Here is a 20212-nt window from a genome sequence, read left to right as displayed (position 1 = left end):
CAGGAGGATCTGGATGACCTTGTAAACTGGAGTAATAGTAATAGGATGATATTTAATTGTGAGAAGTGTAAGGTCATGCATTTAGGAATTAATAACAAGAATTTCAGTTATAAGCTGGGGACGCATCAATTAGAAGTAATGGAGGAGGAAAAGGACCTTGGAGTATTGGTTGATCATAGGATGACTATGAGCCGCCAATGTGATATGGCCGTGAAAAAAGCTAATGAGGTCTTGGGATGCATCAGGAGAGCTATTTCCAGTAGGGATAAGGAGGTTTTAGTACCGTTATACAAGGCACTGGTGAGACCTCACCTGGAATACTGTGTGCAGTTCTGGTCTCCCATGTTTAAGAAGGATGAATTCAAACTGGAACAAGTACAGAGAAGAGCTACTAGGATGATCCGAGGAATGGAAAGCTTGTCTTATGAAAGGAGACTCAGGGAGCTTGGCTGGTGAACTATGTTGGGGTTCAGGCTCCAGCTAAGCCTCTTATGTAGGGTTATAGGCTGCTGCCGGTTCAGGTTTGGTGGGGCCCTCTGGTGTTGGGGTTGCAAGTACTGGATTCAGTGCTGGTAATGGGTCTGGTGCTGGTTGTTCCGACGGTTCCGGGGCTGGTTCCATCTGGGTCTCTGGGACTGGATCCACCACTGCTGTTGCAGACATTGGCCTGGGTCTGGGTCCATCACCTCTGACCAGGTCCTGATAGAAGTTTCCAGAACAGAGCTAGGCGTCACGGCTTGTTTAGCCTGGCTGCGGGTGACCGTACCCACCCTCTTGGCTGACTTAACATGATTGGCCAAGTCTTCCCCCAACAGCATGGGGATGGGATAATCATCATAGACTGCAAAAGTCCATGTTCCTGACCAGCCCTTGTACTGGACAGGCAACTTGGCTGGAGTCAAATTGAAAGAGTTGGACTTGAAGGGTTGAATCGTCACTTGGATCTCTGGGTTGATTAAATTGGGGTCCACTAAGGAAGCATGGATAGCCGACACCTGTGCTCCGGTGTCCCTCCACGCGGTGACCTTCTTCCCACCCACACTCACAGTTTCCCTCCGCTCTGAGGGTATCAGGGAGGTATCTGGGCCTGCGGATCTCTGGTGTGATTCCGGTGCAATGAACTGTAATCTGTTGGGGTTCTTGGGGCAGTTGGCCTTTACATGCCCCAGCTTGTTACATTTAAAACATCATCCAGCTGACGGGTCACTGGGGTGAGGCGGGTTGCTGGAGAACGGGGTGGTGGGACGATAAGTTGTCTGGAGGGTTCTTTGGGAGGTAGGTGGGGCCTTGGGCGGCCCCCGGTAATAGGGTGTGGTCTGGGGTTGTCCCTTTGGTCTCCGCTGCAACTGAGACCAGTTTTCTTCTTCTCTGCCACCTCTACCCATCTGGCTCCAATCTCTCCTGCCTCGATTACAGTTTTGGGCTTCCCATCTAGGATGTATCTTTCTATTTCCTCAGGAACACCCTCTAAGAATTGTTCCATTTGCATTAGGAAGGGCAAATTTACTGAAGATTCAGCACTTACTCCTGATATCCAGGCATCCCAATGTTTCACAATGTGGTAGGCATGTCGGGTAAATGACACGTCTGATTTCCACCTTAGGGCTCTGAACCTCCGACGAGAATGCTCGGGTGTTATCCCCATTCTAACTCTCGCCTTGGTTTTAAACAGTTCATACTTGTACATGTGTTCCTTCGGCATTTCAGCCGCCACCTCAGCTAAGGGTCCACTGAGCTGTAGCCTCAGCTCTACCATACATTGGTCGGTAGAGATGCTGTACCCAAGGCAGGCCCTTTCAAAGTTTTCTAAGAAGGCCTCAGTATCATCGCCTGCCTTGTAGGTGGGGAACTTTCTGGGATGGGAAGTAGCACCTGGAGAAGGATTGCTAGGGTTTGTTGGAATATTCTGCTGAGCCTTTACCTTCTCCATCTCCAGGGCATGCTTCCTCTCTTTTTCCTTCTCCTCCTCCACATGCTTCCTTGCCTCCATTTCCCTCATAGAATCATAGAACCATAGAATATCAGGGTTGGAAGGGACCTCAGGAGGTCATCTTGTCCAACCCCCTGCTCAGAGCAGGACCAATCCCCAATCAAATCATCCCAGCCAGGGCTTTGTCTAGCCTGACCTTAAAAACTTCTAAGGAAGGAGATTCCACCACCTCCCTCGGTAACGCATTCCAGTGTTTCACCACCCTCCTAGTGAAAAAGTTTTTCCTAATATCCAACCTAAACCTCCCCACTGCAACTTGAGACATTACTCCTTGTTCTGTCATCTGCTACCACTGAAAACAGTCTAGGTCCATTCTCCTTGGAACCCCCTTTCAGGTAGTTGAAAGCAGCTATCAAATCCCTCCTCATTCTTCTCTTCTGTAGACTAAAGAATCCTTCAGCCTCTCCTCATAAGTCATGTGTTCCAGTCCCCTAACCATTTTTGTTGCCCTCTGCTGGACTCTTTCAAATTTTTCCACATCCTTCTTGTAGTGTGGGGCCCAAAACTGGACACAATACTCCAGATGAGGCCTCACCAATGTCGAATAGAGGGGAACAATCACGTCCCTCGATCTGCTGGCAATGCCCCTACTTATACATCCCAAAATGCCATTGGCCTTCTTGGCAACAAGGGCACACTGTTGACTCATATCCAGCTTCTCGTCCACTGTAACCCCTAGGTCCTTTTCTGCAGAATGGCTGCCTAGCCATTCGGTCCCTAGTTTGTAGTGGTGCATGGGATTCTTCCGTCCTAAGTGCAGGACTCTGCCCTTGTCCTCATTGAACCTCATCAGATTTCTTCGGCCCAATCCTCTAATTTGTCTAGGTCCCTCTGTATCCTATCCCTACCCTCCAGCGTATCTACCTCTCCTCACAGTTTAGTGTCATCCGCAAACTTGCTGAGGGTGCAATCCACACCATCCTCCAGATCATTTACGAAGATATTGAACAAAATCGGCCCCAGTACTGACCCTTGGGGCACTCCACTTGATACCGGCTGCCAACTAGACATGGAGCCATTGATCACTACCCGTTGAGCCCGACAATCTAGCCAACTTTCTACCCACCTTATAGTCCATTCATCCAGCTCATACTACTTTAACTTGCTGGCAAGAATACTGTGGGAGACTGTGTCAAAAGCTTTGCTAAAGTCCAGGAACAACACATCCACTGCTTTCCCCTCATCCACAGAGCCAGTTATCTCATCATAGAAGGCAATTAGATTAGTCAGGCATGACTTGCCCTTGCTGAATCCATGCTGACTGTTCCTGATCACTTTCCTCTCCTCTAAGTGCTTCAGAATTGATTCCTTGAGGACCTGCTCCATGATTTTTCCAGGGACTGAGGTGAGGCTGACTGGCCTGTAGTTCCCATGATCCTCCTTCTTCCCTTTTTTAAAGATGGGCACTACATTAGCCTTTTTCCAGTCATCCTTGACTTCCCCCGATCGCCATGAGTTTTCAAAGATAATGGCCAATGGCGCTGCAATCACATCCGCCAACTCCTTTAGCACTCTCGGATGCAACGCATCCGGCCCCATGGACTTGTGCACGTCCAGCTTTTCTAAATAGTCCCGAACCACTTCTTTCTCCACAGAGGACTGGTCACCTCCACCCCATGCTGTGCTGCCCAGTGCAGTACTCTGGGAGCTGACCTTGTTCGTGAAGACAGAGGCAAAAAAACATTGAGTACATTAGCTTTTTCCACATCCTCTGTCACTAGGTTGCCTCCCTCATTCAGTAAGGGGCCCACACTTTCCTTGACTTTCTTCTTGTTGCTAACATACCTGAAGAAACCCTTCTTGTTACTCTTAACATCTCTTGCTAGCTGCAACTCCAGGTGTGATTTCGCCTTCCTGATTTCACTCCTACATGCCCGAGCAATATTTTGATAATCTTCCCTGGTCATTTGTCCAATCTTCCACTTCTTGTAAGCTTCTTTTTTGTGCTTAAGATCAGCAAGGATTTCACTGTTAAGCCAAGCTGGTCGCCTGCCATATTTACTATTCTTTCTACACATGGGGATGGTTTGTCCCTGTAATATCAATAAGGATTCTTTAAAATACAGCCAGCTTTCCTGGACTCCTTTCCCCCTCATGTTATTCTCCCAGGGGATCCTGCCCATCAGTTCCCTGAGGGAGTCAAAGTCTGCTTTTCTGAAGTCCACGGTCCATATTCTGCTGCTTTCCTTTCTTCCTTGTGTCCCTCCTGTGGGGAGCCTCCTGTACATCCTTCTCCATCCGCATGAGTTCTGTCTTTCTTTCATGTTCCTTTTGTTTTTCATCAGCCTCAAATCTGGCTAATTCCAGCTTTTGTTGAGCCGTGGAGTCTGTCATCCTCACCTCTCTGTTTTTAACTGACTTTACACCTGAGGTTTAGAAATAAAACAAACAAAACTTGGCTTGTAAAATTTTGTTGTGCTGGAATAGGATACCTATTCTCTGATAGTGATTGTCAGCCTACAGAGAAAGACAATTCCCTTGTGTCTCTCCTCTGGCCCCAAATCAAAGCAAAAAACCTCCAACTACTTGGAAACCTGCTTTCCAGCAGCCCAAAGGAAAAAAATTTCCTTTTCAAATCTGTGCTCCTTAAAAAAAAAAAAATCAAAATCCTAAAAAAAACCCTTCCACCTTTGTCTCCAGGCAAATGGGTAGAACACCCCCCTATTTACTTTTTGGGGGGGACAAAACCTCAGGTTTGTGAAGACTGAATTTCCCTGAAGGAGGCTAACTACTCTGCCTCCAGGCAAAGAAAACTTGCAATTCACAAAGATAATCCCCTTTTGTCTCTGCTCTGGCCCCAAAGCAAAGCAAAAAGCCTCCAACTATTTCCAGTTGGAAATCTGCTTTCTAGCAGCCCAAAGGAAAACAAATATTTCCTATTAAAATCTGTGTTTCTGGTTCAAACAAAAATCTCAAATTGATCTCAAAATGATTTCAAATTCATCCCACCGCTCTGCCACCATGTCAAGGTTCCTTCCCCACTTTGAACTCTAGGGTACAAATGTGGGGACCTGCATGAAAACCTCCTAAGCTTACTTTTACCAGCTTAGGTTAAAACTTCCCCAAGGTACAAACTATTTTACCCTTGGCCCTTTGTCTTCCACTGTCACCACCAAACATTTCTCTGGGTTCCTGAGAAATACATAGTTTGGAAATGTCTTTCCCCCCCCAGAAATCCTTCCAACCCTTGCACCCCACTTCCTGGGAAAGGTTTGGTAAAACTCCTCACCAATTTGCATAGGTGACCACAGACCCAAGCCCTTGGATCTTAGGGCAATGAAAAAAGCATTCAGATCTTGAAAAGAAACATTTTAATAGAAGAAACAGTAAAAAGAAAAGGATCACCTCTGTAAGATCACGATGGCAAATACCTTACAGGGTAATTAGGCTCAAAACATAGAGAATCCCTCTAGGCAAAACCTTAAGTTACAAAAAGACACACAGACAGGAATATTCATTCTATTCAGCACAACTTATTTTCTCAGCCATTTAAAGAAATCATAATCTAACGCATAACTAGCTAGATTGCTTACTAAGTTCTAAGACTCCATTCCTGTTCTGTCCCCAGCAAAAGCCTCACCCAGACAGACACAGACCCCTTTGATGATCTCCCTCTTCCCAGCTTTTGAAAGTATCTTGTCTCCTCATTGGTCATTTTGGTCAGGTGCCAGTGAGGTTATCCTAGCTTCTTAACCCTTTACAGGTGAAAGGATTTTTCCTCTGTCCAGGAGGGATTTTAAAGATGTGTGGAGGGATTTTAAAGGTGTGTACCCTTCCCTTTATATTTATGACAACTTAAGAACAAGGTGCACACAGTTCTGTTTCCCTGAAAACAATAGAAATGCAAACTTGCTTGTAGCCAGTCCTGTGCCCTAACAAACGGCTTTTTCTTGGCTTCCTCCACAGTCACACTACCAATGCTCCTCTGGCTTTCTGCTGGCTTCCTTATTCCTTTAGACAGTCATCTACAACATAAATGAATTCCCCAACCCCTGCATATTTGCAGTCAGTCCCAGGGTTCTCCTCAGCCTGCTTTTCTCACCTTCTGCTCAGGCCTTGCCATGTTGGTCCATGCCTTGGGTGGTGGATTCTGTGGGTTTAGCCCCCACTAAACAAAAGGTTTATTCATAAAAGGAAAAAGATATAGATGAGAGCTAGAATTGGCTCTGTGAAATAAATTACAGACAGTAATGGCAAAGTTCTTGGTTCAGGCTTGTGGCAGTGATAGAATAAACTGCAGGTTCAAATCAAGGCTCTGGAGTACCTCCACAGCTGGGATGGGTCATTGAGTCCCTTGTGTAGAGCTTCCATATGTAGCAAAGTCCCTCCAGAGCTATGAAGCAGGATTGAAGACAAGATGGCTATGAGACATCAGACTTTTATGGTCTTTTCCAGGTGTAAGTACACTTCTTTGTTCTTACTGTGGAAAATTACAGCAAAATGGAGTTTGGAGTCACATGGGCAAGTCCCTGCATACCTTGCTGAGTCACAAGGTGTGTCTGCCTTTTCTCAGTGGTCAGTTGTATAGCTGATGATCCTTAATGGGCCATCAAGCAGGCTAGGCAGAGCTAATACCAACTTGTCTGGGGTGTCACCCAGAAGCATAGCACAAGTTGGAGATACAGACAGTATAGAGCCAATATTCATAACTTCAACAACAAAAATGATACATGCATACAGACAGCATAATCATAACCAGCAAACCATAACCTGGTCTTAGACACCTTATATGACCCCCTTTACATAAGATTTGGTGCCACTACAGGACCTTGGTTGCAACAATGATCCATACGGTCCCAGTTCATGTCAATAACATCACAGCCTCTCTTGCCTTTCACAAAGATCATCAGTGATGGGGATCCCCAGTGATTGAATGAAGGATCTCTTGTACCATGGAGTTCTCATCAGGGAGAGAACTCCTGACTAAGATGCATGACATTAATGGTGAGGGCATTTACAGAGATTATAGCTGCCCCCATCATTCCTTCTCTCCCATGGTCCTCCCAAATATTCCTGCTCCCCCAGTCCTTCCATAGCATAGGACAGAAGGGCCTCTTCTTGCCCCCCAATAACTTCCCTTTGCAGCTGGGGAGGTGTCCCATCAGTACTGGCTCCTCAGAGCAGGACATCCCTGCCCGCAAACCGCAGGAGAAGCTCTCTGAGCAGCAGAATTGGCCTCAGCTCTGGAAACCGCAAGTTTCCTCTCTCCCAATGTAACAAGGGGGCAAGAATAAGAGGCAGAAATCCCTGGAGCTATGTTAACAGCTGGAGACACCATCTCCCCCTGCTCCTTAATCCTTCCTTATTCCATGAGGGGACAAAGACAAATCAGAATGTGACTGCAGGGAAAGTGTCTGAAGAGAACATTTGACTGAGTAAATGTATTTTCTTCTTTGGTTTTCTTACTAAATTCATTAATTCAGGAGCAGGAACCTGATACTGAGCAAGTTCTAGAGGCGCAGAAGAGAGATTCTGTCACAGGTATTTCCTCCTATAACCCTTCCCTTCACACCTGCTGGTAACTGGCCAAAATCTCATCTCACTTACACTCAATGACAATCCAGGATAACTTTATTAACATGTCTCTGTTACAAGGCTCTGAGGTAGTAGGGTCCCATACTGAACTGTTGGGGAACCTGTCTCATGGGCAATGTTCAGACTCCTGCCACCTGAAATGCCCAGGGTAGGTAGAGCTAGTCTCTGAGAAGCCAGTCTCTGAGAAGGAAGCAGAGGAGCACTGGTCCTGGCTACCCAGAGATCGGACACTTCACATGGGTAGGATGAAGGAAGTGGGTGATAAAAGATGTGACGTAGGATGGTCAGAAGAGTTAGGAGCAGATTCTGATGCCTTTTCTCACTGGGGGTAGTACCTTCCTCCTCAATTTCAAGGAAACTGTGAGCAGACAAGAACTACGCAACATGAACAAGGCAGCAAAATCTGGCAGCTGATGATTCACATTGACTGGTACAAAAAGAGAAACTGAGAAGAGGAAATAAAGGCCTGGATTGTGACCTGGCCTACCCACACAATCTGGGGAGGAAAGGACCGTGTGTTCATGGGTGAAGGTGGGAGGGGAATGGATGGAGATGTGGTTGTTGTGCTCTCTTCACACTGAACAGATCAGCCAGCACAGCTGAGCCATCGTGGGGTTCTGTTAATTTTCTGCTGTTAGAACGCCAGCCGTAAATTACTGCTCCCATCTGAACGAAGGCAAAGCAAGAGGGGCACTGTGCCCTAACCCTTGTCTAGACTTCGGGGATGTCTTCACTACCAAGCGTGGCAGCGCTTTAACGTGGCTGTGTAGTCTCAGCACCAGCGCAGGGAAAGGGTTCTCCAGCGCTGTAAAAAACAGCCCCTCCCCGGGAGGGGAGGAGCTGCCCGTGCTGGGAGCAGGACTCCCAGTGTTGGATCATTATCGACACGGTCGTTTTCCAGCGCTGAAATGTGCTCTGCTCATGGGGGTGTTTTTTCACACCCCCAAGCAAGAAAGTCTCAGCGCAGTAAAGCACCACTGTAGACAGAGCCTTGGAAAAGAGTGGTCTCTTCAACCAAGGCAGCTCCCTACAGTTAGCAAACTGCGCATTAGAAACACTATTTGCCACCTCGTGTAGATGCAGTTCTACACCTTTTAAAATGTACTGACTGGGGTCAACCCTCGGGCCTGTGCAGATGTTTTGGTCTTGTTGTAATGGGAGTTAATTGGTTGCAAATTAATTTGAGTGAACACAAATGATCATGAACACTAATGGAGACCACGCACAAACATTTCATTACGACATAAACTTTTCTTTCTGTTCAATATGCTGCATGCTCGATAACAGTGAAAGGGGACTCTGCCCTTAATGTTTAAAATTTAGATCGACCTAGCTATGTCATTCAGGGTGTGTGAAAACATTCACCCCCTGTGTGCTGTAATTAAACCAACCTAACCCCTGGTGCAGATGCGGCAAGGTTAACAGAAGAATTCTTCTGTCAGTCTAACTACTGTTGTTCAGGAAGGGGGTTACCTACATCAACGGGAAAAAAACCCTTCTATCAATGTAGAAGCGTCTGTAGTCCCGATAGCGTGGATGTGGCCTGAATAAACGCTACTGTTACTTTATAAAAGCAACTATTTACAAAGCTGGTCCTGCTGAAGTTTAGCAATTTAGCCACATGCACATAGAATGACTCCAACCTCTCCCCTCCTGCAACCTGTTGCCCTCTCTCCAAGCAAGTTGTTACATCTTTCCTTTTAACAACTATTTTGTTATTGTTCTGTCTTTTCCAGCAGAGTTTTCATTACGATGTAGGGCCAGAGGTCACTGGTACGTAGTCCGCATAGGGACATGGCCCTAACCACCCTCGCATTATGGCTAATGAGGCCTCTCTTCTTTTCTTTTCTTTGGCTGCAACTATCCACTGAATTTGACCCAAATTTGGCAAAAAGTTTCAGTAACCCCAAAAAGGCAGATTTCAAAGAATTTCTATTAGCTGAAAATATTTTGTCCAGCTCTTGTTAAAAGTTCTGGTCTGCAAACCCGTCTCCCATTTCTTATTTGTGTTGTCACTGTTGGTGGGGTGATTTGCTTTCACAGGGCTGCTCTGCAGCAAGGTTGTCAGGGGGCTGGATGGCTCATTTAGCTCAATCTCATTAGTGGAAAAACTGACTATCAGCTCAGCTGGAGCTCATTGGGAGCCTCGCAGGAGCTGTAAGGGTAAAAGGGGCTGTAAGGCAGGAGGGCAGAGTTGCTGCCAGTGAGACGGCAGGACTAGAGGGAAGGTCCCTTCAGCAGTCTGGGCAAAGAGCTGCAAGGGAAGTCAACTTGGAAGAACCTGGTGAGAGGCTGGGGAAAGCCTACAGAGAAGAAAGTGTAGGAAAATAGATCAAGGAGCAGCAAAGGATTGGAAGAAACTGGTTCTTGCTGCTTCAAACAAGGGCCCGGAGCTGGAACCCAGAGGAGTGGGTGGGCCTGGGTTCCCTACCACCTGCAGCAGAAGGCCCAGTGAAGACTTTGGAGATAAAGGCTCTCGCCACATGGGACCTAGAACTGTGTACCCCCCACTGGGGCCATGGGATTCCTGGCTTTTTATTACCCCAAAAGGGCTGAAACTAAAAATTACCTAGACAAAATTTGGGTCACTAACCCTACCCTGTGCCACCATGAGACACAACAAATTTCAAGACCCTCCAAGTCTTAGAGGACTTAAAAAGAATTAGCATTTAAGCAGAAAGGGCCATCTCAACCTAAACTGTGGCAGAGCTGGTTCTCTGTTATAATAACTGAAGCATCAATAAATCTTCATTCACTAAATGGGTTCATTATGTATCAGGTCCAAATACCTAACACTGCACTGGAGATGTTACTAGAGCAGAACTTGCCTGGGGGTCTTAGCATTAGCTCCCCATGCTGCAGCGAGGGTGAATCTGTTCTGTGAGTAATGACAGTACTCACAGCTCCCCAAAGGGACAGAGAAAGCAGCATCAGTGAAGGGACAGACTTGGTCTCTGGGAAATGAGCAAAGCCACAGTGCTGTCAGCTTAGGGTGACCAGATAGCGACTGAAAAAACGGGATGGGGGGTGGGGGGTAATAGGCGCCTATATAAGACAAAGTCCCCCAAAATGGGACTGTCCCTTTAAAAATGGACATCTGGTCACCCTCTGTCAGCTACACCTTGTGGAAGTATAACATTGTATAAGTATAACGTTGTATAAGGGGACATGCTGGATACATTGTATATGAGAGGGCATGCCAAAACATGTTACAAAGTATCTGAGGGAGCACACGTAGGGACAGTTAGCTTTTGAATGGAGAAGCAATTAAGATAGAGCCAGCACGTCTAAGAAGCAGGCATCAGAATGGAAGGTGTGAAGGGCAATTAGTCAAGTTAACTGGAAGCTGTTAAAGGAGATTGTTAAGGGTGGCAGGTAATTGAAGATACGTGACTGGTCTCAGGGATCTCGAAGGGTGGTGACTAAAATCTTTTTCTTCTTTTGTCTGTAACTTCTCTGTAACTTGTTCTCCAAAAAACTGTATAAATTAAGAGACACAAGCCCCACTCGGGGGGCTCACTTCTAAATGTATTAGCAGAGCAGCTTTGCTAATAAAACAGAGTGGTCTGATAAATTGTGAGTCTGAGTCAAACTTTGACAACCTGTAAAAGACACTCCACAGCAAAAGGATGGAGGAAGCTACGAAGAATCAAAAATAAGTCTTCCTGCTCAGAGTGATCTGCACTGACTGCTGAAAGGGAAATAAAGGGCCAGATCCTCAGGATGAGCCATTGACAACCAGCACAGCTCACGGTGAGGGGTGCAGGCCACCATCGCAGCTACCTGATCCCCAGACTGCCAGGCACCAGTCTGATTCTGAGCAGCCAAGGGCTCATTCCAGCCACCGGGATCACCACACAGACAAGGTCCTGAGTCTATGCCCCCACCCCCATCAGCTGTGAGCTGGGATGTCATAGAGCTGGTTATGCTGAAAGATTCCCCTAAGGGAAACCCTCAGGTTGGGCCCAAAGAATGCAACCCAACGTAGCCTCGGTGGAGTTCAAAATGGGTCAGAACTATGCTCCATTTGCACTGAAGTAATCCCATTGGCTTGATTTATGTTGTGCAAATATATGTTGTCAAGGTTCCTTCCCCACTCTGAACTCTAGGGTACAGATGTGGGGACCTGCATGAAAAAACCCCCTAAGCTTATTTTTACCAGTTTAGGTTAAAACTTCCCCAAGGTACAAACTATTTTACCTTTTGCCCCTGGACTTTATTGCTGCCACCACCAAGCGTCTAACAAATATATGACAGGGAAAGAGCCAGCTTGGACACGTCTTTTCCCCCCAAAATCCTCCCAAAACCCTACACCCCCTTTCCTGGGGAAGGCTTGATAAAAATCCTCACCAATTTGCTTCGGTGAACACAGACCCAAACCCTTGGATCTTAAGCACAATGAAAAAGCAATCAGGTTCTTAAAAGAAGAATTTTAATTGAAGAAAAAGTAAAAGAATCACCTCTGTAAAATCAGGATGGTAAATACCTTACAGGGTAATCAGATTCAAAACATAGAGAATCCCTCTAGGCAAAATCTTAAGTTACAAAAAGACACAAAAACAGAAATATACATTCCATTCAGCACAACTTATTGTATCAGCTATTTAAACAAAACAGAATCTAACTCATATCTAACTAGATTGCTTATTAGCCCTTTACAGGAGTTCTGACCTGCATTCCTGCTCTGGTCCCGGCAAAAGCAACACAGAGACAGAGAGAACCTTTGTTTCTCCCTCCCTCCAGCTTTGAAAGTATCTTGTCTCTTCATTGTGCATTTTGGTCAGGTGCCAGCGAGGTTATCCTAGCTTCTTAACCCTTTACAGGGGAAAGGGTTTTTCCTCTGGCCAGGAGGGATTTAAAGGTGTTTACCCTTCCCTTTATATTTATGACATATGTAAGAGAAGAATTGAGCCCAGGATGCATAATGCATCTGTCACTTACGGGGTATTGCTTTCTTTAAATTACAATTCCCTTTACATAACTCCCCAAAATCAGCCAGTCTAAGGAATTAGTAAACTGTATATAAAGTCCCCATTTTCTATTCTGAAAATTTAGTTTATGTTTTCACTTCCTTTTGCAGAAAGAAGTAAAGCATTTCAAGATATTCTGTCCAGATTAAACCTGGAGAAGCACAGAAGCAGAAAAATCAGACTGAGGGATTTCCTGGAAATTTGCCCAGAAAGCATCAAAAACAGGATTCCAGAGGCATTAGGAGATTTACCTTGTCATTTCCTGAGGAAGGTCATGGCTCTGAATGGGACGGCCAGAAATACAAGCATTGGAAACAAGGCACAAGATGAAGAAATGGGTGAGGATGAGGAGGAGCTGCATATTGATGACTATTTCTGTTTTAGTGACGCTGAGATGAAAGTTTCTCTGCAATCTCTTGATGTTCTCTGTGCTGTTCTGCTTTGCTCAGACAGTTTCCTACAGCAGGAGATCCTGTCCAAAATGTCCATGTGCCAGTTTGCCCTCCCTCTGATGCTACCTGCCCTCAACACATCCAAGTTCACCCTGATGCTTTGGGCCATGAGGGACATTGTGAGAAAGTGGAGGCCACACTCCCTGGCACAGAGCAGAGGGTTCAGAGAGGAGATCCTGGTGCTCACCAAAATGCCAACCATTTCCTTTGTGCGGATGAGGAGCTGCAGCTTCTCCAAGTCCAAACTCCTCAATGAGGTTCTCAGCCCCTCCCAGCAGCACCACGATTTCTTCATCCATCTGAACATGGAGTCTGGGAACATCCCTCGGGAAATCGCAGATGGGCTGGTTGAGATTTCCTGGTATTTCCCTGGGGGGAGGGAGAATTCAGATCTTTTCCCAGAGCCCATTGTGATTACAAACCTGCACGGAGACGTTGAGTCCCACTGGCCACAGTTCAGTTTTTTAACAGAGGTCTCCTCAGCAGTGTTCATAGTTACTCAGAGTACCAGTGAGAGAGAATACAAGCTGTTATCACCTCCGAAAGAATCCAGAGCTAAATATTACTTCATCCTCAACTGCAAGAATGAGAAACCCAAAGAAACTCTGGGATTCCTTAATAAGTTGGCCCCCATGCTGAAGCTGAGCAAATCACAACTACTAGTGAAAGACAGCACCACTAATAATGCAGGATTTGTGAAAAAGGTGCAGTCCACCATTGGAATCATCGTGAACTCGTCTCCCAAGACAGTGAGTTTGGAAGCCATGGCTGTGATGGCACGAGAACTGGGAATACAGGTGGATGAGGACTGTGAGGCATGTCAGTGTGCGAGGAAACACACTGAAGAAATCACTGCAGAAATAAGAGATGTAGCAAAATACAAAAGAGAAATGCTGAGACTCCAAGGGGACCCATGGAAAAACTTGGCTAAAGTGGAGAAAGAGCTGTGCCGAATGAACAGGCAAGGGAACATTGCCACTGAAGACTATAAATCTGAGCTGAAAAAGAAATGGTTAGAGATACGCAGACAGCAGAATCAGTGTGACCTTACCAAAGGTTTGACTAAGTTTATCAATGGAATAGTACAGTTGAAGCCAGTGGAGAAACATTACTTTCTGAAATGGATGAAATTTAGCCTGGATAACACTGCTAAAGGGAATCTTTCTAAAATGCGGGCAGAGTATAAAGAGAAATGTGAAACTCTAGGAGTGGACCAAAAACAGCTAGAAGAATTAGATAAATTAATATCTGATAGTTCCCTGGGGATTGAGCATTTCATGTGTGAGTTGGGGCAGTTCTATGAGGCTGAATGCTCAATAGTTAAAGAAGGCAAAATGGAAGAAAGCCAAAGGCAATTCATCCATCTCCCAGGCATAGCAGCTGACCTCATACTGGAAGGGTTTCCCATGGAGATCATTGATGGAGACGTTTCCAACATTCCCATGAACTGGGTAACAGATGTTCTGACTTGTCTCAATACCAGACTAGGGGGAAGATCCAGAATGGTGGTTTTAACAGTGCTGGGAGTGCAGAGCACTGGGAAATCCACCCTTCTCAACACCATGTTCGGCCTGCAGTTTGCAGTGAGCAGTGGCCGATGTACACAAGGAGCTTTCATGATGCTCATTAAAGTTACAGAAGCTGTTCAGGAGCTGCTTGGCTGTGATTTCATCCTGGTGATAGACACAGAAGGTGTCATAAATATAAAGGGAAGGGTAAACACCTTTAAAATCCCTCCTGGCCAGAGGAAAAACCCTTTCACCTGTAAAGGGTTAAGAAGATAGGATAACCTTGCAGCCACCTGACCACAATGACCAATGAGGAGACAAGATACTTTCAAAAGCTGGGGGGAGGGAGAAACAAAGCCTCTCTCTGTCTGTGTGATGCTTTTGCCAGGGACAGAACAGGAATTTAGTCTTGGAACTTAGTAAGTAATCTAGCTAGATATGGGTTAGATTCTTATTTCTTTAAATGGCTGAGAAAATAAGCTGTGCTGAATGGAATGGATATTCCTGTTTTTGTGTCTTTTTGTAATTTAAGGTTTTGCCTAGAGGGATTCTCTGTGTTTTGAATCTAATTACCCTGTAAGGTATTTACCATCCTGATTTTATAGAAGTGATTCTTTTTACTTTTTCTTCTATTAAAATTCTTCTTTTAACAACCTGATTGCTTTTTCATTGTTCTTAAGATCCAAGGGTTTGGGTCTGTGGTCATCTATGCAAATTGGTGAGGATTTTTATCAAACCTTCCCCAGGAACGGGGGGTAATGTTTGGGAGGATTTTTTGGTGGGGAAGACGTTTCAAAACGGACTCTTTCCTAATAATAATACCGGTTAGATGTTTGGTGGTGACAACGAAAGTCCAAGGGCAAAAGGTAAAATAGTTTGTACCTTGGGGAAGTTTTAACCTAAGCTGGTAAAAGTCAGCTTAGGAGGTTTTCATGCAGGTCCCCACATCTGTACCCTAGAGTTCAGAGTGGGGAAGGAACCTTGACAGAAGGTCTGAAGGCCCCTGAACTAACAGCACTGGAAGACAGTTATCAACAGGACAATGAGCTGGCCACACTGGTGATTGGACTCAGTGACGTAACCATTGTCAACATGGCCATGGAGAATGTCTCAGAAATGAAGGATATTCTGCAAATTGTGGTGCATGCATTTCTCAGAATGGAGGAAATAGGACAACACGCAATCTGCCAATTTGTGCATTAGAATGTCAGTGATGTGTCTGCTCATGATCAAAACATGAGGGACAGGAAACACCTCCTGGAGCAGCTGAATGAAATGACCAAAACAGCAGCCAGGATGGAAAACAAAACAGGGAAATGGCATTTTCTGATATTATGGAGTATGATCTAGAAAAGCACGATTGGTACATCCCTGGCCTGTGGCATGGAGTCCCTCCCATGGCTTCAGTAAACCCTGGATACAGTGAGAGTGTGTGTGAGCTAAAGAAATACCTGTTTGAATTTATAAAGGATCCTTCTCTTAATAGATCTGTCAAAGACATTCCTGAATTTATTGAATGGGTGAGGAGCCTGTGGGAAGCTGTGAAACATGAAAAATTTATCTTTAGCTTTAGAAACAGCCTTGTAGCTGAAGCCTATAACCAGCTGTCTATGAAGTATTCTGAATGCATCCGATGAAGTGAACTGTAGCTCATGAAAGCTTATGCTCAAATAAATTTGTTAGTCTCTAAGGTGCCACAAGTACTCCTTTTCTTTTTGTGAATGGGAGTGGGGTTTCCGCAAGGAGATGCATCTCTGGATATCCGAAAAAGAAACTTTCATCCAGCATCAGCTGCCAGAGAAACTTACATAGCTTAAAAATTGAAGCACAAGGGAGACTACAGCAGGGAGAGCAGAAGCTCTTGAATAATTTAGAACAGTATTTTAAAGTGAAGTTGCAAATTTGAACCTGATAAAAAAGTACAGAGAAGATTTCAAAAAGAGTGCAAATAGTCTCAAAAAGGAACTTGAAAGTTATTCAATCAGTAACTGTGAGGAAGCAATTCGAATCCGAAGAGGACAGCACAAGATAGACACTATCCAGACTATGTTCAAGCAGACAATAGAAGGTAAAGTTAACAGGCTCTTGGCTGAATGCCGGAACAGAAAACATAAATTAGATGATGAGAAACTGAAAATAGAATTTGAAAGGATGTGGAGAGAAACCTTGTCAGAGTTAAAGCCCACTAGTTTACAGAAACGTCAAGTTGATCGAGATATGGCTCTCCAGCTGAGAAAGGATCTGGAGAACTGAGGGAGTGCTGTCAATCATATGGTACAACATGCAGAATGCCTGCTGTGTTATGGAATGAAATCTTTCACAATGAAAAAGGAGTATTTAGACCTGAAATGGATCCGAAAATTTGTTGAATACTTCTCACAGGAAAGTATCAGGGGGTAGCCGTGTTAGTCTGTATCCACAAAAATAACAAGGAGTCTGGTGGCACCTTAAAGACTAACAGATTTATTTGAGCATAAGCTTTCGTGGGTAAAAACCTCACTTCTTCAGATGAAAGCTTATGCTCAAATAAATCTGTTAGTCTTTAAGGTGCCACCGGACTCCTTGTTGTTCTCACAGGAAAGTTACTGTAATACTGAAGAGCTTGCTAAATCTTTAATGTATGAATGCAAGAAATACATTGAAGGAAAAGTTAAATCCAAAACAGACTATGATGAAACCCATTGTGGAAAACTAGTGCATATGGTTAATGAGAGGTTAAAAAGGGAGGATGCTAAGAAACTTCACACTTCTCCATTGTTTGAAGTTGACCTGAAGCTTCACGTTTTGGGGGAAGTGGCTTGGGCATTTCAGAAGATGCATGAAGATTTTATCGAAAAAACAATCCTCAGCAAAGTCTGGAGAAGCTGAAACCTCAGTATTTCTCCATATTTACTCATCTCTATTTGGAAAAGGATGAGAGCCAAATGAGGGCCAGGGATTTCTACCATCAGTGTCTCAAACCTGCCCTGGTGAGTTATGTCAACAAAAGACTTGGACTAGAAATAGTGGACAAGTCTCTCAGCAGCGAACAGGCCATTGAATACGCCAGCCGAAGCTTCTTCCAGTTCTCTGTGCTAAAGAAGCTGCTGGAGGAGATGAACTTTGACAACTATGTGAAATACATAAGAAACTATGAAGAGTTTGTCAAATCCTGGATACAGATAAGCCTGATAGATCACTACCGTGGGGAAGGCAAGTTTGGAAGATTTGGAGAAGGGGATTCTCTCCACAATAATTAATAAAATCAAGGGAATTCTGAAAAACTCCATAAATGAAAACAATGACACAGTTTCTGCCTTTTTCGACAACTTTTGCAAAGAGCCTCAGCAGGACCTGGTCATTTCCAGCAATAGCTTAGTTGGAGTACAGTTTAAAAACACAGCAAAAATTGAGCAGCTTTCTGATAACATTTGAATCTTCCTTCTGGAGCTGGAACAACAAATCTTAACCCAGTTTAGAGGTTTGGAATTTGAGACCAAACTCTCCAACCTGTCAGTGAAGCCCCAGGATGAGATCTTCAAGCTAGTGTTTGACTGTGGGAAGCAGTGCCCATTTTGTAAAGCTCCCTGTGAAGCAGGAGACAATGACCGTAAGGAACATTTTCTATCAGTCCATTGACCCAAAGGGTTAGGGAACTTCAGGGATCATGAGTAACAAAAGCTTGAGCATTCCATATGCTCCTCTGATTTGGTTTCCAATTGTGTATTCCGAACTGCAGCCACAGAGGGGAAATTTCATCCCTACAAAGATTACCACCATTGCTACCCAGATTGACACATTCAGCTTGATCCCAGCATTGATGCTTCTGATTTCTGGAAATTTGTGTTCAAGTCATTCAATGACCAGTTAGCTAGAAATTATGATGCTGAAGCAGCAGATTTCCCAGGAGACTGGAAAAATATAACTAAAGAGGAGGCACTGCAGAGCCTAAAGGAGGTGTTTTAAATGAAATAATAGACATGCCAAGAGTCTCTTTAAATAGGATACAGTTCAACAAAACAAATCCCTTCATTTTAAAAAATAGAATTTAAAAAAAAATCTGACGTCCTATATAATTTTTAACTGAAAACTAAGAAAATCAATTGCAGGTCACATCTTCCAGGTCATGCAGAACTGCTGCCCAGGACCAGTCATACCAAACCAAATTGATCGTGCATTTGTGCCTGTCTCCCTGCTGAACTAGAACAGAACAGAAGCCCATCTAGCCTGGTATCCCCACCACTCTGCTGTATTCGATCAAACCAAAAGGCCATGTAGCTCGGTATCCCACTTCCCTGCTGCACTGGATCAGACCAGGTATCCATCCTGTCTCTGGCAAAGGCCCTTACCAGATGGTTCAGTGAGAGGTGCAAGACACCATCTAATGGAAATTATGAAGAAACTTGCTTATAGAGGGAGCTTCTTTCTAGCACAACTGGGTGGTTTGTAATTGATGCTATTCCTTGAATTTTGGTTGGTTGAAATATTCAATTTATGTAATCACTGAATAAATATTGTGCAAGTGATGCTTTTGTGGGGGCTAGATCGTGACTCAAGAGAGGGAGAAAAAGAATCCCTCCTCTTACACTCCTGCACAAGTTATGTGGACCCTTGGCCCAGGCATGTGGGAGTAGACAGGCACTGCACCCCTGGCTATGCCCTGGCTCACATGTTGGGTATGGAATGAACAGTTAATGATCAGAGCTATGGCTCCCTCCCTCCCTCCTCCCCCTCAATGGCAGCACAGCTGAGCCAGCTCAGGCCACTGGCAAGTTACCACCTCATGGAGTAAAGAGGAAGCATAAAAGAAACTAGCAAAAAGAAAAGGAGGACTTGTGGCACCTTAGAGACTAACAAATTTATTTGAGCATAAGCTTTCATGACTCAGGTGTTCACCCATGAATCACACTGCCTCCCAAGGCTGTTCCTGGGTGGTGCAAATTACTCACTACCTCTTGCTGTGCTGAAAGGCAGGCCTGATGAGAGAAATTTGGGTCTCCAGTACATCCTGTTCACTGATCCCACCACCTCCCATTTCACTTTATTTACACACATATTACACATGTTTGGGGTGCCTCCCTGAGCTCAGGAGCCCCACATTTCTGGTCTCATGCTTTGGATGCATACCTGAGCACCTGCTACCTGTGTGCAACTGCTGTGATTGCATGCAAAACTGGGTTAATTGCTAGAAAGCTAATTTAATCAATCAACTGTGAACATAATCACACATTTTACTCATGCAACTGGGATTTTTCCTGAAAATCTAATCCTGTATCTCTGTTTGATCCACAAATTTATAAAGGCTCCTATACTGAAATCAGCCACATGCCAGGCTCCTTCTAGGATCCTCTGATTTTATACGTCTGACCCAGCAGAGCTCCCTCAGGAATGGAGAGATTGAAAAGGTCTGAGGAATCACAGCCTAACCCCTAGGCCTGCTGCATTTCAGAACCACGATGCCCCATCAAACATTTTCCGGAAGTTACCAGTCCCCTAATCAGTACTAATTTGTGAGTGGGTGCACGTGTATATTGTTGTATCCTTGGGGGCAGCAGTTTTAGGAAGAAATCACTTGTGACACAGAGAGCTGTGAGCCATGAAAGCAGCCATTTATTTCCCACACACTGAACTAACCAAACCAGCCAAAACTGGCTGGACTATCCCTTAATAATCTAACTCAGTTACCATAGCAACAACAAGCTATTACCACGACAACCAAATACACAACATATTCCTCCCCCCTTAATGAGAACATCCCCTAAATAAAACAAACACTAA

At 44.8% G+C, this 20212-nt stretch overlaps 1 protein-coding gene and 1 pseudogene across 1 annotated transcript in view; one reads left to right on the top strand and one right to left on the bottom strand.

Annotated features, from left to right (window-relative positions):
• LOC102933170 (interferon-induced very large GTPase 1-like) overlaps window positions 1-20212 on the bottom strand; it is a 214905-nt gene that overhangs the window by 29922 nt on the left and 164771 nt on the right.
• LOC119566258 lies at window positions 12846-18404 on the top strand (annotated as a pseudogene).

Source organism: Chelonia mydas, chromosome 6, assembly GCF_015237465.2.
Source record: "Chelonia mydas isolate rCheMyd1 chromosome 6, rCheMyd1.pri.v2, whole genome shotgun sequence".
Classification (NCBI taxonomy): Eukaryota; Metazoa; Chordata; order Testudines; family Cheloniidae; genus Chelonia; species Chelonia mydas.
This window is presented reverse-complemented; position numbering and strand designations above follow the sequence as displayed.